At 45.8% G+C, this 19,597-nt stretch overlaps 1 long non-coding RNA gene across 18 annotated transcripts in view; it reads left to right on the top strand.

Moving 5' to 3' along the window:
- Positions 1 to 19,597, top strand: part of LOC114014495 (uncharacterized) — a 101,619-nt gene that overhangs the window by 60,139 nt on the left and 21,883 nt on the right. For all 18 annotated transcript variants that reach the window (XR_008734420.1, XR_008734417.1, XR_008734415.1 and 15 more), the window contains 2 exons: positions 3,113 to 3,288; positions 4,350 to 4,491. This is a non-coding gene — a long non-coding RNA (uncharacterized LOC114014495). The remainder of the gene's footprint in view (positions 1 to 3,112; positions 3,289 to 4,349; positions 4,492 to 19,597) is intronic.

Raw genomic sequence — 19,597 nt, 5'->3', positions numbered from 1 at the left:
CTGCTTTGGCATCCAGAAAAAAGTTTCCCAGCAATCTCACTTAGGTAGCATGGATAATCTTTCTGCATATGCTCCCTTACATAAAACACAAAGTTCCCTTCTCCTAAGCAGACTTGTTTGAGTCAAGGACTGTCTCTGAGACTACAAAAATCACATCCAGCACCATAAAGACCTGATCTTTTTTATTATTATTATTGTTGCAAATAACAATGTGAACATCCAGCCATGCTGGCAGTGCAGCACTCTAACATAGAGAGAAAAGGGAGGCCATTTACCTGACTTCAGAGCTGATTTTTGAGTGTTACTGTGAATGACATGCTCAGAAGCCAAGGAGAAACGTCATGCTCCAAACCCACCTACTAATATGTAATAATAAAATTATTTCTTCCTTTTAAATTTTAATGCAAAAGAATGCACATTTTGCATTACATTGTATTACATACACACATACATAAATGAAAATGTATTAAAAGTGCTAGGCTATAGGTACCAATCCATGATTCTGTTAGGCTTCAAAATAGAAATGCTTTGAGTTAGCTTTTAATTTCTATTCCAAGTCTTTTCTAAATTCCATAGAAGTTTCCCATAAAAGGGCTTTGTTTTCAGCTGTGGTGCCACTTTCCCTGAGAGCATGGTGAAGGGGATGGTTAGTTATGCCATCATACTGAGTTGGTCATGTTAGCAGATTCTTTTCTAAAAAGAGGTGTCAGATTATTCAGCCAGATGAAGTAATCTAGTTGGCAGGAGAGTGACTTAATTCAATAAGCAGAATTTTAAAAACACTGTGGTTCTTTGTTTAACAGCCAGATTTTGCAAAATTAGCTCCAGCTCTGAAATAATTTCTCTCCCCACCCTCCCCGTTCTATTCCCCTTCCAGCTTGCATGTCACCACCTTTCCTTACTGCCTTGTTTTGTCTGGTGCCAGTTGGTGCTGGAGTCGTTCTGCATGTCTCCTGTGGTGATCCACTCAGCCCAGAGTCAAGTCGAGGCACTCACGCTCTGGATTTAAGCTCAGGGAGTGAGGCGGCTGAAAAGGATGCAGGTATCTCAGTGTCCAGTACTGCTGTCCCACTGTGCAAGCCCCACGCAGTAATTCCCTTCTCTCTGGAGGGAGTGCCAGGTGTCTAATATAAATCCTCAGTGGGAATGTGTGACTTGTGCAGGCAGATGAGAAAGGTCGAGCTAAATCTATCTATAGACAGGGCTGAGCAGGGAGGACCTGCATCCCTGCAGTACTGGGAAGGAAGGCTTACACCCGCAGCACCTGCTGGATGTTACACAGGGGAACTGCTGTAAAGGGTCTAGTTCAGTTACCGCGAGCAATGAGCACACTTTGACCTGTTGTCGCTGTCATGCTGTCAGCACCAGTGACCAGCAAAACCTAGTGGAAGTTAAAAACACGCAGGACCTGCAAAGAAGACCTTTGCAAGGAAAGAGAAACTATCTGTGCTGTAGTCCTAAGCCTGCTACACTGCTGCTCCTTGCTCCCAAGCAGTGGGCAGTTACTGGTAGGGGTAGGATGGCTCAACCACTCTTCAGCTGCTCAGAGATGGTGCTTCTTAACCTTTTCTCTCTCTTTTTTTTGTTTTGTTTTTGTGTGTAGGTGTGTGTCTTTCCAGAGTGCTGTTTGTTTGTGCACTGACCAGGTTAGAGGTTGTGCATTTCCTATCACCAGCAGCCCTAGAGGGTTTTTTCAGACATTTCTTCCCTTTTCCTTGCCTATGCTCTTCTTCATACCTTTTCTACTTTGAGAAAAGCATTGCTGTTGCCTGGTGGATTCCTCTTTAGTGGGGAAGACCACTTTGATCTGTATTACTTGAAACCACGCAAAGTTTGCTCCAAAGCATGTCCTGCAGGGAAGGGGCTCTGAGAATCCTGATCATAACTGGCAAGGCCTGAATCTCCCAGACATTTTCCTTCCACCATGCTCTGCTGGCTTTCTTCTCCTGCAGTCTGTGTCCAGCAGCAACAGGTGGGGGAAGGCAAGAGATGGTGAGGGAAGGTAGTGTACAAATACTGTTCCATACTGGACATCCCTGCATGGTGGGCAGCTCCCCGGGGGCAGCAGCTGCCTGCTCCAGGTCTCCAGTGCAAACCTGCCTATGAGACACATCCCAGGACAGCACCGGGGAAGGTGGGGGGACGGTACAGACCCCTGCACTGTCTGGGAGGGGACTTGGCTCCGGGACCACTCTCACAGCTGTTCTTCCTCTGAATTCATCTCTTTGTCTTGCTTTTCCTGCCCTAGTGGAAAGCAGAAAGGGATCAGGACAGACAGAAGGGAATCTTGCTGGTGCTGCCTGTGCTCTCCAGAATGGCAGGGGATAGCAGCATGCACATCTCTGCTGTGTTTGAGTTCACAAACCAGGAGAGCTGGAGGAAGTTAAAAATGTTCTGCCAGGTCAAGTTTCTTTGGAGGACACCTGGAGGAAGCAAGATGAACAGTCAGGCTGAGGGCAGGGGTGGACCGGCAGCAATGTGCAGAGCCAGAGCGAAGCACCCTGTGCCCTGCAGCAGCCTCAGTCCCTTTGCCAGCTGCACCTGAGCTGCTCCATCATCTCAGGGAGGAGGCAGCCAGCCAGGCTCAGTTGCATCTGAAGGAAAGCACCTTGAGGTGGTCCTGTAGACTTTTTTTCAGATCGATGAGTGATGCAAACTAACACTCCTGAAGTCGTATTAATGGAAAATGCCAATTTTTCTATTAGCTCTTGTTACAGAACATGCAGAGATCAGTCGTTCGGAAATAACACTGGCTTACAATGAGAAGTACATGAATGTCTTATTTACATGGTGCCAAGTTTTGCCACCGTTTTTACTGAGTGAGCCATTTTCCTGCCCGAATGTGGTACCATTGACTGCAAATATGGCAGAGAGCCTGGCTGATGGAGGATGAAGGTACACTGTGAGCATTGTTCCTGTCTCAGTCTGGCAGCTCTGCTGTTAGGATTTGCATTGGCCATCCACAAATCCTTTGCTTTCTTTATCAAATTTACCTTCATAACCTTAAACAAGTGCAGATGCGACTGAAATTTTAGGGAAAACTGCACTACAAATGTTATGCCTTTCCTTGTCTACTATCACCATTTGATTCATCCTTTTCTTTCAATTTCAGATCTGCTGTTTTCTGGTTGGAGTGCTCTTTATAGTCTGCATTATAAGAAGACCCATACGTGAAGAAAGGAAGAAAGAAGTAAATGCAAAACAAACTACAGGCATGGCCATTAATTCTTCTGAGTAAAGAATGGCTTGTCTTCTTCAAGCATCTAGACCTGGTGCAGAATATGTGAGGTAAAAATAGAAAGCAGAGTACTAAAACAAAGAGGGAGTAATGATTATCACAGGGGACTTGGTGACCTAAATATAGACAGATCTGCCCCTCTCCAGTGACTTAGAGTAACGGAGAGTATTCTGCAGCCAGCGTGATTTGGCCAATACCCAAAATATAACACAGAGATCTAACAGTAGGGATTGCAGCTAGAAAATGTGGCATTCTCTTTGGCACAGCTGTCATATTATACTAAGCCAGTTACTTCCATTTAATCCAAATTAATACTCTCTCTTTCCACTCTGAGCCAGCTTGTCTGGTCAGCAGTAATTCTGAGGGGTCTGCTGCTGCTTTCCCCATGGGAGCCCTCTGACTTCAGGCAGCCTGGTCCTTTGTGCTCCTTCCATGAGGGAGCAGCTGAAATAATGAATGAAATGTTACTGATGATAAAAAGAACTCCTGGCATCCACCCCAGCAGAAGAAATCAATGTATCATTCATTAAAGCTATCCATACTTGCACAGGAAACACATGCTTGCCAAATGGTGCCAGTTCAGGGTTGCCATCAGAGGGAGAGGTCTGCCCCTGCTAAATACAGGCTCCTGCCCTGCCTGCCAAAACTGTCCCAGCCCCTGAGCTGCCCCAAGGGTGCTTGCTCATCTCCAGTGCAGCGTGGGAGAGATGCCACTGGACCTCTTCCAGCTTGGGCCGCATTTTGACCCCAAGCCACTAAGTAGTGTAGAAAATGTATATATTTTGTGGGAAGGAGGGATGCAAGCTGAAATCTAGTGTCTAGATGCCATGGTGTTTTAGGTAGCACTGATACTCAGACATTTTATTCCCAGCATTGTTCAAATTGTGTGATTTACTACAGTTTGCAAATACACACAGTAACCAGAAGTTATTAAATGTAGCTGATTTTAAAGGACAATGTGTCTTTCACAAATTATATATATATTATACAAATGTTGCAAACGTTACACCATATATTTTACAGTTTTAGACTGCTGTTAATGGGGACAAACAACATGTTTGTAATCTGAGAATACTGAAATGGTTTGGTCTCTATTTTTTTCTAATTACAGAATTTCATGCTTACTCAAAAAAGATCTCTGTGTGCATGTTGTGAAATCCTTCATTGCAAACACAAGAGCAAGATAAATGGAGTTGGAGTGGATCTTCACTTGCATCAAGAAATAAAAGCAGACAAGAAGGGAAGAGAGTATGGTATGTCAAACAGCAATTTTTTAATGATGCAGAAAGGACTAGTTAAAAGATGTTGTGTTTGCAGTTCAATAGAGAAAACTGGGTCTATGTCTGTGGTGAATAGTTATAATATTAGAAATAATTAGAATTAACACACTTTTTCATATTTTTTTAAATAACATGTATTTCTGTGGAATGGTACAAATGCAGGATAATGCTGGGAGTATTGAGCAGTATGCGGTGCATGGATGGGTGATTTCTTCTGCCCACAACTTGTAGCCATACCCATCAGGGCACAAGTCACAGCTGGCAAGTGTGCCACATTGTGCATTACTCTCGCTCAGGGGACACTCCGTCTTGCACAAACCTAGTTCAGCCAGGGTTTTCCCATCCCACTCACTGCGGAAGGCTGGTGAGTCTTCCTGCAGCTGCAAAGGGTGCTGTGTGGCGTGCAGACATCCATTTTCACCGGTGCTCCCTGCTAAAGCCAGGCAGCAAAAGTGAGGGGAGAAGGTAAGCTGACTGCAGCAGTATGTGGCAAGTCCCCATGTCAGTGACAAATGAGGAGAGTCCAGTTTGGTAAGTGTTCCTTGAGCTGCCCTCTTATTAGCAACAGCTGAATATCTTTAGCATTCCCCCAGCCCAGGAGCACTCGGTCCCTCTCCTTGGAACCCACCTGTTGACAGAAACACCCTGAAAACATCTTGTTCTGTCTCAGGCTCTCCCACCTGCAGCCTCTTTGTGGAGTCCAGCCGTTCTGGCTCATCCACCATTTATTTTGGCACTGAGGGATCTTCCCAGCCCACACAAAGTGCACAGCTTTGTGACTGGCGGGTTTTGTGCTGCAGCAGCATGTCTTGCTGTGACTATTGTGTGGGGCAATATGGGTCAACCATATGTTGGTATCTGTAGCATTATGCAAGTGTTTGTGTCTATGCAAGCTACCTAATTGTGTTCCTTAAATGTCTCAAATGGGGGTTCTCAGAAGTTGTCTTTGAGCTAATGCTCAGTGCGATAACCAGCCCATGTCCAGGGAGCAGCTTAGCTGCATGTGCCACTGAGCAGCCCAGCTGATGCCTGTGGTGCAAAAGGGGCATGGGGGCAGGCACAGCTCTGAAACTCCGTGAATCTTGGTGTCTGCGCCTGCTGTGGAGATGTTTGAGGAGGATCTTCCCTCAGGAGAACTGTGTTTCACCAGGTGAGCAAGAGGACCCATCTCCACTTCAGCTGTGAGCCAAGGAGCAGCAAATCAGTAAGCTGAATAACAAACCTCCAAAACTAGTTTTTTTCTGTTTGAGAGTTCCAGAAGAATGTGAAACTGGCACTCCTCAGCTAAGTGCAGCATGGATCTCACCATGCAGGTCAGCACTGGTGGCTGAGGAATAGAAGTTGGTAGATGGAGCTAAGCCTTTTGAAAGGCTTCAAAGGTAATCCATTGATCTACTGATTATTGTCCAGATTTTCTACCGAGCAACCTCTTGGGAACCGCATTTGTGTAATTGTTTCTGTTCCTTTATGGTCTGCAAAATATTGGGAATAGCAAATACTTTCCAGAAGATTGGAAATGTTTTTGAGATCTGATGCCTCTTCTGGAAATCTTTGAAATAGTCCGCAAGAATGTGGTTCAAGTGATACAGTCAGGCCCAAGTACTTCAGTTCTCAAGTGCCTTCCCCTGAGGAGCTGATGATGACAGCTACTAGAGACACTGTTGGACTGGATGAACCTCAGACAAATCTTATGTCCCTATGTCTTCGACGGCATCTAAAGCCTGAGGCAGTCTGTGTTCTCCAGAAGAGCTCGATACAGAGAAGTCACTTTCATCATCTTGATTTGTGCAGTATTTTCCCTGTAGGTGCAGATCCTTGTGAAATAATGACAGCTTGCAAAAGTTGCTTGTCATGGAAGCGCTAGAAATAATCCACAGACCTCAGTAGTCTGATGCCACAGGCAGGAGGAGTAAGGAGCAGTGCACTGCTACGCTTCATCTTGATTTGCAGTTTTTAGTATTTGCCCCCAAAGGACATTCTTGAGCTTTTCCAGTCATTTTGCCTCTGACAGCTACTCCAAAAGCAACAAATACATCTAGCAAGCACCCAAATGCCCTGAAAACCAGTGAGTTTTTTCTTCACCCCAGACCTGGAGCAACTCTGATGTATAAATGCTGGTTTTTCTGGATTTGATCAGGTGTGTGGCAGATGACTACTTTGCCCAGTATGGCTCATAGAATGCCTTAATGACTCTGCACCCAGGAAGAGCAGCAACAATAGGTTTGGAAGACAAGAAGTGACTTGTGTTCAGCACTTAGCCACACAGATAGGAGCCAGCATTTGTCACCTGGAGGATGCAGAAAGCCACGGAAACTTCACAGGAGGGCTGTCAGTGTTCCTTGTTCTTCAGAGGTCCCTCAGCGGTATCCCCAAAGAAAACATGGTGAAACAAGTAGTTTTAATTCTCAAGCAATAGCATGGTGCCACTGAAGAGCAGATTTCTCCCAGCCTTGACTCTGCTCTTGCATTTTCTCTGTCTAAGCCAACAGTGTCCGTCACCTTGCCCTGCTCTGCCCTTGCTCTGCTGATGAGGGACTTTGTCCCAGCATGTGGTTAACTCCCATTGTTCCCTGGAAGCACATGCCTGCGGGGACTTGGTTACTCTGACCACTATCAGTCCTTGCTGGACACTACATTCCTTTAGGATAAAGCTTTAGAAGGGCTTTTGTGCAAGCGGTCAAGGAGGCAAACAGCTCTGACAGCCCCAAGAGCCCAGCATCGCTCAGCCTAATGCAGACATGCTGTGCTGAGGCTGTGACTGCTTTCCTTTTCTTTACTACCTTGTGAGTGCATTTTGCAACTTCTTTTTTGTTAATTCTTGCAAAAGCTCTCCTTCGTCTCCCAAGCTGAATGGCACAGGAGTTTGAGCTAAATCTTTAAATGGGGTATGGAGTTTTTCTGACATTTATGTATTTTAAACACAGTTTTAAGTCTTTGGGTGGAATGCACCACTATGTTGGGGACAGTGAGTCGGAAGCAGTGACTGGGACTGAATGGGGCAAGGCTTTCCTCCCTAGGAGGACATGGATCCCCATAGCAGCAGACACAGGGGAGGTGGGCACCCTTGCCTGTCACCTTTCTGGAGGGCCAGGTGGATGATCCCACATGCCCCAGAGCCCGTGCCCACAGGGATGGAGTCTGCAGGGCAGAAAGGATTTGTGCCCAGTTAGGGTCCCATGCACAGTGGGAAGCGGAGCTCAGCTCTCAGCAGCTGTTTCTGGCGCAGGGCACAGAGCTTGGCTCTTCTTAGGTGAACTGCAGCAGCCCAAAGCGCTCACCTGTGCAGCTGTACTGGGGATTAGCATTAAATGCACTTGCATTACATTAAAATTACTTTCTCAAATGTATATATGGCAGTTTTCATGTTTTTCTTAACTAAGATGAGCCCATTTCAGTATATACCTGCCCATTCATATGCGTCTCTCCACCCATATATCTGACCGCGACCGCCATTATATTTGGGTCTGTATAATGATCATTGTCCAGAGTCTGGAAATACTTTTGCACATTCAGAGTTATGTGCAGGGAAGAAATCCTGTGCAGTGCAAACTCTGCATAACCTTTGTAAGTGTTTGGAGCCCCAGTAAAGAATTTGGGATTGGGGATTGGTATTGCATTCCTAAGAGGACAAACCAGGGCCTTGTTGTGCAAGCTTTTGCAATCTAAAAAAGCCTTTGCTTTAATGAATTTACAGACTAAGTGGCATTGTCCTGTTCTTCATTACAAGTTGTTTTTCAGAAAACAAGTCCAGTTCATTAAACAGAAATCTCTCCTAAAATAGAATTTTTATGTAGCAAAGTCCCTCTGTGCTTCCATTCTTAATATAAAACAAATTTATTTACTTCTGTAGTTGAAATTGCACCGTTTAAAAGGAGAACATAAACATTCTTTAGTTTTGTTTGATGTTCTTTATCTAGTTTTGTATGAAGGTTGGGATTATTTGACCATCTTGTGGGTGTAAGACTTACCAGTTCATTTAAATCAGTGCTGTAGTTTCTTATCACAAAGTTAGCAATAATACCCAAATTTACAGGGCCTGGAAGGAAAAGCTGCACTGTGAACCCATCTACAATGCTTGACGTAGGAGAAATTACACAGAAGCAACCACAGATGGCCAGGTTCACTCACAGGCTCTCCTGTTTGTCTGTGTGTGTCCAGGATGATTTTTAGATTGTCTTTCGTATCATGATGCAAACAAAAAGTAAGCCTTTTTTTTTTGCAAAAGCTTGGAAGTAACTTAGAAGTTTAAGAATCTACTGAGAAGTGTATTTGAAAATCTCAGCCATTCTCAGGGCAACAGTGAGCAATACAAATTATGCACAAGCAGGTGACTTGTGAAGACGGGCATCTCAGAGAGAAAACATAGAAGGAAACCATGCAGGGATATGGGGCAGGCAGATTCAGGGGACCCGTGAGTTAGAGACTTTTACAAAACCATCTTGTTCTTTTCCTGGTTTCGGTGGGCTTTCATTTAACAAAGAAAGTAGCTGGAAAAATTACCCAGAACTATTTGACCTTCAAAAAGGCCTCGAAGACACTATTACCTGATGTTCACTGAACTGGTTCACATGGTTCCTGCTCTAAATGATTTTCTAGGTTCACCCATGTGTGAAAAGGGGTCTGATTATACGGAGGGCAAATGAGAAAAGAAACTTCAGGATGGAGAGAAATATGCAAGGAATTTTACTGGTTATATTTGCTTTAAGGAAAGGAAAGGGCAAATAAATGTAGCCAACTAAAAGTAGCTTTTTAGCTTTGAACTTGAGAAGAAGGTAACACAGGAGAGATCTGAGGTATCAACAGCACTCAATATAAGCTGTTTCATGGAGTTAGGTAGGAATTGTGGAGTACATCATACTTGGCTTTCTTAGCCAGGTGACAAATTCCCTTTCCCCCCCCCCCGCCCCGGCCAAGTACAACAAAAAACCCAAGTACAACAAAAATATAACAGAAATCCTGTTTTCCCCCAGTGCCTTTTCTTCCCTTCTGCCCTTGGGTGTCCTGCACACAGGAGATCACTCGGCTGTCCGGCCACCAGTGTTCATGCCAGGGTCCAGCCGTGCCCTCTCTGCAGAGTTTCAGCTCTTTCCACTGCATGCCTCTGACACTGGAACAAAGCAACTGAGTTATCTAGGGCTGCAATCTCTATTAAGCTTTAGGGAAAATACTTTTTAAAGAAAATTAATTCCATAGTTGGCATGAAAGTGCCTCTACCATGCACTCTCTTTAGTGGAAGGTATAACCAGGTGCACATAAAAGTACGACTTCAATAGTTTAATATTGGCAGAGACACAAAGCAGCATTTTACATGCTTCCCCTCTGCTCTGGACTGCCAGCAGAATTGCATGGGTATGCAGGGAGAGATGGGCCTTCATACCGCGTGGAAACAGCAACACCTGAAAACTTGAAGATTTCCTGAAAATAGGGAGTTGGATTTCCTTCTTTGATGAGACAGCACAGTGCACAATAGGAAGTCTATTTGTATGGAAGAAAATTATTTTAAATAATCTTGAAACTTAAAGACAATCATGAACAAAAGCAAGTAGTCAGTACCCCTTTTGTCTGCATTATCTAACAACAGGTGCAAATTCTGTGAGACAGGGTAGAAAGACATCAACATGATAACTGGATGGCTGAGACAGGTTTTAATTATTTGATCAAGTATCTGTGTGTGGGGATAAAGAATAATTCAGATTTCACATTTGAAGTAGTGGCTTGAAAATTGAAACTCTAAATCCAGACAGGTAGCAAGCAGAATATATGAATACTTCAGTCTTTCAATCTTGTGTTCTAAAATAGCAGTAACCTCCAGTATCCATGGGGCATCATAGCCTGTGCTGCCTGACAAGTCCTTTGAAGGCAGATTTTGGCTGTCCACCGCTGTGGTCTGCAGTGCGTAGCTGATTTATGGTTGATATCTTTCTCTTTGGGGATTTTAACTCAAAAATCTCCAGGCTGGTGGCCCTGCCTGTGATGCCGATACCCAGTGGCAGCGATGGTCCAGTGATGCTGTGGCACGCAGCACTCGGTGGAGCTCCTCCAGCCAGAGCCTGCATGCTGCACAGCCGCTCACCTTGGCATGGAGGCATGACTGGAGCGAGCCAGATGTGAGGCTTTGAGGCCTTTCAGGCAGAGGCTTAGTGAGATCGCTGCTTGCTGGTCACTGGGCAAAAGGAGGTTGCGTGGAGGCTGAGGCATCACCTCCAGGAGGCAATTCATGGCTTTGAATGATGCCCCCATGGGAAGCAGGAGTCGGTGGTGGCAGGTGGGCGGAGACATGGTGAATTGTGGAGCAGGTATCTGAGCACAACTATCCTGGATTGCTGGAACTGTTGCACCTTTCTTGTTGACATGCGATTGTTCCACTTGGTGCTACATGGGGTCTACATGCCAAGTTTAACTTTGGATCCAAAGCAATAGACTCACATTGCCACAGTTTTGGGACTCTGGAAATGTTCTGTTGTTTTTCAGCATAAGCTTGTGAACTTGGAATAAAATTGTCCTTTGGGGACAAAACAAAACTGATGAAAAATAAGTGCTAATGTAAGGTCTGAAGGCTGAGGCAGTCTCAAAGCACTGCTCTTTCATCCGTTTGTTTTCCATCAAGTTCATGAGCAATCCTGAGTAGGATTTGCCTCAGTTGAGGGAGGCAGAAAAAAATTGTATGCTATGAATAAAAGAACCCTGAATAAGAAGACTTTTCAAAAAGCCATTTCTTTTCCTAGACAAGACGCCTAGATCGAAAGGGAATGTTGATTCAGGAAAGCACTCAAGCACATGGTTACAGGAGTTCCCAGACTCCCTCCAAAAGCAGCTCCACTGGAAGCCCAGTTTAGTTTCAGCTCATCACAGCATAAATATGGGATGATGTAGAATTCATCAGGCTCATGTCTCCTCCTTTTGGAGGCTGAACAGTGTGCACACATCCATGTTCCTTAGTGTATGCCCGTTGTGGCAGTTTGCCTGTTCCTTAAATTTATGTGTTCATCTTGGTCTACACCAAGTGCACTAAGCTCTGCCAAGCCTACGGCAGCTAGCTGTGGGCCACAGATGGATACCTCAACTTACAGGAGAGACTGTGTAAAAGTTTTCAGCCTTCCTGCCATGCCTGCTGCTTGTTAACAGCTGATCCTGAAAAGGAGCTGACATAAGGGCACCAAGGAGCGTGGCTTTACAGAGATGCAGTTCCTGCATTTCTGACTAAAGGGAATGTGCTGAGTAGTTGAACTATAGCAGAGAGACTGAAATATTTGAGAGGTTTCTACTGGAGCCTGCTTTTAACTATCTGTAGCCCTGTTAGGAAAGGAGCTGTAGTTAGTGCAGTCTTTTAGCTTGAATTTGCAATTCTTTGGTCTGGGAGGAAGAATGGAAGAAATGTTCTGAGAGCAAATTTTGCGTACGTCTTCTGCCATCTGCTAATAGCATGTGTGAGCAGCTTTGCTGCCAGAAACCAAGGAACAAAGATAACATCGTTGTGGAGAAAATTGTACTGCTCTGAAAATGAAACTCTTATTCCAGATAACTTGATAGCTCAGCAACCACTGCGGCTGAGTCTAGGGCCAAGTTCTGCTCACCTACGCTTGCACAGACCCAGGATAACGTTGCTCAAACTAATGTGAGCCCTTACAGGGGCAATATTATTCTGCTGAGCCTAAAAGCAAGTAAGTTTTATAATCCATTTAGTATGATCACCTTGTTGCTATCCCAGAAATGATTTAGGGCGGGAGGAAGGACAAAAGCTGAAGAGCTTATCTGCTGAAACCACATGAAGGCAGCTGGCAGAAAAAAAATGTGGGGAGTCCAGATGTCAGTGGAACACTGAGGAAACTGTCAGAGTTAACCTTCCTGTGTCTCTTCTTGTGTCAAATCTCACTTGTGTGACACAAGGTGTCAGTGCACCCTTTGACGCTGCAGCAGTGTCGACAGGATCCAAGCCACCCAGGTCTCAAAGCGTGAGTCCCTGCCGGAACAGTTGGAGCTGTGTGCCTGCGGCTGGCAGCATGCCGGGCTGCCTCCCTCCTGCTGTGCAGGGAGCACGCAGAGCAAGAGATAACCATGAAAAATGAGATTCACAGGTGCAAATTCTGAACTCTAACAAAGTCTCTCCCCTCACCATGTGTCTGGCACAGCAAAGTCAACAACAGAGATAAATCCTGTGCAGTACTGTTCTTCAGACCTCTCTATTGTGCATTAATTTGCAGTGACTGGGTAGCAGATGAGACTGGTTATCAGGCAGGAAAATTATGAAACACAAATCATGTGAGATATGCAGGCAAAAAAAGGTCTAAAAATGATGACAGGATTTTTGTTTCTTTGATACAGCCTGCTAGAAAAGACCCTGGTAAATAGCACTGTGTGTAATTCTGCTTGCAGTTAGCTCAGTTTCATCCTTCTCCGGGACTTAGCCTGTGATATTTCAGAAACATGTTATTAGTAGATCTCAGAAGTGTTTAAATTTCAATGTGGAGTTGGTATGAGGACGGTCTAGCTGCTCTTGAAGCAGTCCTCTTGAAGGCAGTGAGAAACAGCAACAGTGGAGGAGGAAGAGGGGCAGGAGAGGGCGAGGTGGAGAGAAGAAAGGAGCACTGTAGTCTTAGGCTGAAGAGAGGCACCAAGGAAAGGGGAGCATGGTCAGCATGATGTGAAAACTGCCCTCTTTTGATGTTGTCCAGCCTTTCAGGCTGAAATGTACCTACCAGAGCTGAAAGGACTTGCTGTGTTGTCAGTTAAATGCACATCTGTCCCCGAATACAGGCTTTTCTGTATCTGTCTACAGACTGATTAATACAGGCAAAGGCAAGGGAAGCTAAAGGATATTAACAACTGTTGAACTGCCAGGTGTATCTGCTAGTTTGAAAACTAGTATAATGGCAGAGTACACTAGGTGTGCAGCTCTTCAGAAGTAAACATCCATTTACAGCAGGACCATACAAATCTGTGAGGGGCTCAACAGCAAGTTGCCTGTGGCTTTTCACCCTTGTATCTCCAGGAGTTATTGCTCAATGAGGGAGTATGTGTTGTTTTGTGTGAACGGAGAGGTAATTGTGAGCAGCAACTTAAATAGCCCTAATTATGTTTAGAGAAGGCTGTTCCCTGAATGCAGCTGGAATCTGGGAATAAACATACTGCCACAGGTGACCACCTGATCTATGCATGTGGACCTAAAAAAAGCCAGTTTGCTAAGTTTAAATACCTCAAAATAAAGCTGAGCAGACACCAGATGCCAACATCTGTGCCTGCTGCATACACGCTCCCAAAAGCAGAATTGTACAGGGGCTTTGTAGTGGGGGAGAGTGCAGCTTAGGTCCTTGTGGCATTGCAGGTGACCACATAATATTTAGCCAGCCTGTAATGCACTCCTGAGGGGACCAGTGGGCTTAAAATACAGGCCTTGAAATACCACTCGGACAAAGAAAGATGAAGTGACTAGGCTCCATGAATGGGGGCACGAAGAAACCCAATGGCTTATTTTGCTTAATCCTTTTGCAAATACGCTCGACGCCTGCTGAAGCCCAGCAGCAGCCCCTGCCTGTGTGAGCGCCAGCCTGTGCAGCTGGCCCGGAGCTCCCTGGGCTTGGTGGGCACCCGCTCCCCACCTGGAGCCTAGGGGGCTGCTGGGCACAGCCTCAGCCCTGAAGTCATCCCCTGCTGCTTCACTGCAGCGTTGGCAAGATGTCTCCCAGCTTTTCCCCTGCTCCTTCTACAACCTGTTTGTCTGCATCGCTCCCCTCCAGTATCATCCTGGTGTTGTCTCTGGATTTTGGCTTGCCCTGCAGGGAGCTGTGAGCTCTGGGAGCAGTGGAGGGATGGGGATCATACCTGGGTGGCACCTCTAGAAGCTGGCACAGCACACTAAGTTTAAAGGTGTTTTCCAAGGAAATCAGGGACAGCCGGTCCCAAGTAAAAGGCTCAGCAGGGGATCGCGACTGATGCTTGCACTCCCCAGGTGCCAGCTCCAGGCAGAGGAATGGCTGGATGAGGATGCTGCCTGTGGAAAAAGCCTTATGAGCCCTTTTAGCAAATTCGTCTGGTGTCCCAGAGCTTTAACTAGAAGCTGCAGCTGAGGATGGCTGAAAACCTGTGCAAGACAGACAGTGCTGCCTGCTTGCCCTGGCACTCGGAGCTGTCTCCCCTTGACCCACTGTGCCACAGCTCCCTGCAGCCCAGAGCAGACACAAGAGCTTCAGCTCCCACCAAAATGAGGATGAGCTGCACTACTGGGAACAACAGCTGAGCTTGCCCAGCATTTAGGCTATACCGGTCTATTGGCTTGCACACAAAAAGTGCAGAATTCAGTCAGCTTTCAGATTTTTTAGTGCTTTTTTTAACAGTTGTAAAAGAAGTCCTTAGGAATACAATTTAAAATACACCATAGACAAAACTTTTTGGTAGCAAACTTTTGAAAAGATTTTACAGGATTGTTCTACAGCAGTTATGGAATTACAGTTGAGGTAACTTAGCAAAAAAAAAAGATAGAAGGGAAAAAACATTATATCCATTCAAATAATGATAAGGTGGGAATGAGAATAAAGGTTAAGTTTTGGAGCGATGAGTGGTATGTACCAGAGTGATGAAGAATTGTCACAAGTCTCTGGATGATCAGAGTTTGTCACAGTCTTCAGTCGGGACAGCTATTGCACCTGGAAGAGCCAAAGACTATGCAGCAGATTGGGACCAGTTTCAGACAGGCACGGAACTGTGCTGGTCTGTGTTACACGGGTTACACTCAGGGCTCAGAGGCTTTGACAGCCCTGCTACCTCGCTGCTTACAGCTCACAGGGACGCCAGTATCACCTCCGGCTATAGGGAGAAAAAGTCCTCTTTGCTAGACATGTTGCCTCTGCTAGACAAAACCCGGAAAGATGATTCACATGTGAGATGTGAGGGTTTTCCTGACATCTTTCAAACAATCTCTTCATTTCATGCCTGAACAGTGATTAGTGGATTTCCAAGATAATTCGTAAACTGAGACAATTCCAAATCAAAATATCTGGTGTTTCCTTTGCCCACCACAGAAGCTTTCAGCAGAGCTTTGTGTGCATTGCACCAGGCAGGAAAACAGTCACTGTGTGACTCTGTCATTGGCTAAAATTGTGCCTTTAGAGGGGTAGTGGGTTGACCCTGGCTGGATGCCAGGTGCCCACCAAAGCCACTCTGTCACTCCCCTCCTCAACCGGGCAGGGGAGAGAAAATATAACAAAAGGCTTGTGGGTAGAGATAAGGACAGGGAGATCACTCAGCAATTACCGTCATGGGCAAAACAGACTCCACTTGAGGAAAATCAGTTTATTACCATTCAAGTCAGAAGAACACCCCACCTTCCTCCCCCCCACCCGGCTTCTTCCCAAGCTTAACTTAATTCCTGATTTCTCTGCGTCCTTCCCCTGAGCGGCACAGGGGAACACGGAATGGGGGTTATGGTCAGTTCATCACACGTTGTTTCTGCTGCTCCTTGCTCCTCACGCTCTTCCCCTGCTCTGGCGTGGGGTCCCTCCCACAGGAGACAGTTCTCCATGAACCTCTCCAACATGATTCCTTCCCACAGGCTGCAGCTCTTCACACACTGCTCCAGCGTGGGTCCCTCCCACGGGGTGCAGTCCTTCAGGAATGGACTGCTGCAGCTTGGGGGCTCACAAGTCCTGGCAGCAAGCCTGCTCCAGCGTGGGCTGCCCACGGGTCACAAGCCTCCTTTGGGCATCCACCTGCCCCGGTGTGCAGCCCTCCCTGGGCTGAGGCGGGGGGGGGATCCACTCCTCCATGGGCTCCATGGGCTGGGGGCACAGCCTGCCCCGCTGGGGGCTGTCCACGGGCTGCCGGGGAATCTCTGCTCCAGCACCTGGAGCCCCCTGCCTCCTTCTGCACTGACCTGGGGGGCTGCAGGGCCGTTGCTCTCACACAGTCTCACTGCTGTCTCCTGCTGGTGCAGATTGTTTTTTCTTCTGTCTCTTCTTACTGTGCTGTCCCAGAGGCACTGCCACTGTGGCTGACAGGCTCGGCTTTGGCCACTGGCAGGTCCATCTGGGAGCCAGCTGGCATGGGCTCCATCAGACATGGGGGAAGCTTCTGGCATCTTCTCACAGAAGCCACCTCTGTAGCCCCCTGCTACCAAAACCTTGCCACACAAACCCATTACAAGAGGACAGCTGGATCTCTAGTTACAACTTTGTGACACTAAAATGAAAAAAACACAGAACACAGGTGCACAGTAACATCCAGTGAAGGTGCAGGCATGATCCTAAGGTAGCCGCTGCTTAAATAAGGATACTGTTCAGCAGGACATCTTTTCTGATGCTACTCCTGAGACCAGAGACCCACAACATTAAGAGTCAACATATGAGAGCAGATCTGTCTCCCTGCTTGTTTACACAGACTCTCACATCCGTGAGCATCAGTGATCACTCAGAGCAGTGGCTCTAAACATCCACAACCAACACCACATCCTTCTTTCAGAGGAGTGTTTTGAAATGCTCGTCAGAGTTTTCAGTTATCAGAAGGGGAATAGCAACACAAAATTAGAAAAAAGCAAGCCACAGTGGAAGGAGTAGATTGCCTCAATCTTCAGCTGCATGTCAGAGGTGTATTGTGCCCTTAACAGAGTCTCAGCTGTGTTTCTGCAAGCAGAAGGGCTAGAGACTGGGTGTCTTTCAATGGCTGCGTACTTAGAGGTTTAGTCTTGGGGTAGCAACTGTAGCTATCTCAGCAATGGCAACGCCACACAGTGAAGAGCTGGATCACTCTAATATGTTTCTTGCCTCTTCATGCATACTTTGATCCCAACCCAGAGACATTTTTTGCTGCCTGATCTTCACTGGGTCGGTGCTAGAGATCAGTCGTGTTTTTCTTTCCTGGCTTCTCTATAATTAGAGAGCATGAAGCCAGTAAATGGTTACAGAATTGCTGCTGGCCAACTCCCCGTGCTGGAAACGTGCAGGCAGGGCAGAACAGTTCATACTGGCTCTTGTGAAGGATGGCATTCAGTTCCTTACTAAATCTATCATGGTGCAGTCAGATGATGATTCACGTGCAGTGGTAGACTGAACTGCACACCCAAGGCTCGTATGACCACAGGCTGCCTTCCACTTCACTGTCTTGGAGGTTGATGGCCCTAAAGCAAGAACAGATGGGTAAGACACACAGCAGCCTCTGAAAAGCCATACTTTATAGTCTGGTGTGTGACGTAACACAGACCATACTGCATCAGACCAAGGCTCCTGTTAGTTTGGTGTCCTCTCTCTCAACCCAGCTGCAAGCAGATACCTACAAAACAGTAAGAAAATGCCAAACCTATCTGCTCTTTCCCCAGCTAACCTCCCAGCTTTTAATATTCTTAGTTCAAGTGATTTTATGACCTGGTTGTGGTATCTCTGGTAACTCCACTGGCTGTATTCCACATACATGTCCATTTTCCCCTTGAGTCCCTGAGAAGGTTTTGCACGTCTTTGCAAATGCCCTTTGCAAAGTGCTCTGCAGGGCTAGTGCTGCTGCATGAGGAACAACCTCCTCTGATTTGCTTTGAACCTGGCTGTTAACGATCCTTTGCTCTTGCAGGCACTCTTATCCACCCTGCCCAATGGCTTCTAGCACATTGCCTTTCTCTGAATCTTATCCAGTTATGTATCTGTTGGAGATGAGGTGGCCAGAACTGCAAACAGTGCTCAAAAATGAGTGTCTGAAACCTGGATTTGTACCCTGCCATAATTATGTCTTCTGTTTTGGTCTCCAAATAATTGCCAGTGTTAAATCTGTTGGGGGTTTTTGACCACTGCAGAGCACCGAGCTGACCCTTTCACACTACCTAGCACAAGCCCAGGACCTTGCTCCTGCCTGGTAATAGTCAGCTCATTTTTCATAGGTGAAGCTGTAATTTTTTTCTAGTTACATCACTTTACAGTTATATATATTAAATATAACTTTATGTTGTATTGCTCAGTACTCAATTTTGCTAGGGCCTTACGTGTTTCTTTGTAGTCAACTCTTACTACTGCAATGTATTGAAATAAGTGCTAGTAATCTTTAATGCATTGGGCTGTAAGCTGCGCTGAGTCAGGAGCTGCTAGAATTCCTGTTCAGCATTTTCCCTCCAGGGTTAGTTAGCAACATCCAAGTGAGTCAAGGCAGGAAACGAAATGGTTACAGCATCACTCATCTCAGTTTAATTTACTGTCAGACATAAATCAATGCCTTAATCCCACAGTGATAAAAATCTTTATGATCTCTGCAGTGGATAAAGCTGTTTGGTCAGGCCAAGTAGCCAATTTTAAACCAGTCACTATAATCCCCTTTTTCATGAAAGCAGATGATTTTGTAATCACTGTATACACTAGACTCTACCAGGAAAACATTATTCTATAATGTTAGCTGCAACAATTTACTTTGGACTTCGCTAGAATACATGATGGAGTTGTTAGTTTGCTTCATTCTCACATCATGAACTTCCCTGACACATAACATACATACAAAGCTATGTTTCTTTGCACTGTTAGGGGAACAAAAAAGATCAGAGTATCTTTTTCAAGAATGATGAGCAAGCATCTTCAGTTAGATGAAGCCGAGAAGTCTTGCCGTTAGACACCCACTTAGGAGCCACAGGACTCGGCTTGTTTCCAGTGCAGAACAGATTTTTTCTATTATCTTTGAGCCCCAGCTTCCCCATTCAGGACTTTAGTGAAGTTCAAATGATTCATATTTCCTAAATTGATTTCTCTCTTCCTCCTGTAACCATTCTGGCTGACTAAGTTTGTTCTTCTTCTCTTGCAACAATTAGATCTAAATAAGAGTCAACCTGGAAGAAATCAGTGGCACAGGATGTGCTAGCTTTTACTGAGACAATACTCCCAAGTGCATAAATTTAAAGAATTAGAGTTTAATTGTGGTGTTACGGCACTGTCCACATGCAAGGTCAAGTCCGCCCTTCTCAGCTGACACGAATCTGTTCTGCATAGAAAAGCTGGGGACATGGCAGACAACTGCTGTGATGGTATCCATTTTCCTCTTGGGTAGGGGTCTGTAAAGCTCCTGGAAAGGAACGACTAACATGCTCTCCTCAGGAGGAGACTGCAGCATATACTACAGCAGCTTT

This window comes from Falco cherrug, chromosome 11, assembly GCF_023634085.1.
Source record: "Falco cherrug isolate bFalChe1 chromosome 11, bFalChe1.pri, whole genome shotgun sequence".
Classification (NCBI taxonomy): Eukaryota; Metazoa; Chordata; class Aves; order Falconiformes; family Falconidae; genus Falco; species Falco cherrug.
This window is presented reverse-complemented; position numbering and strand designations above follow the sequence as displayed.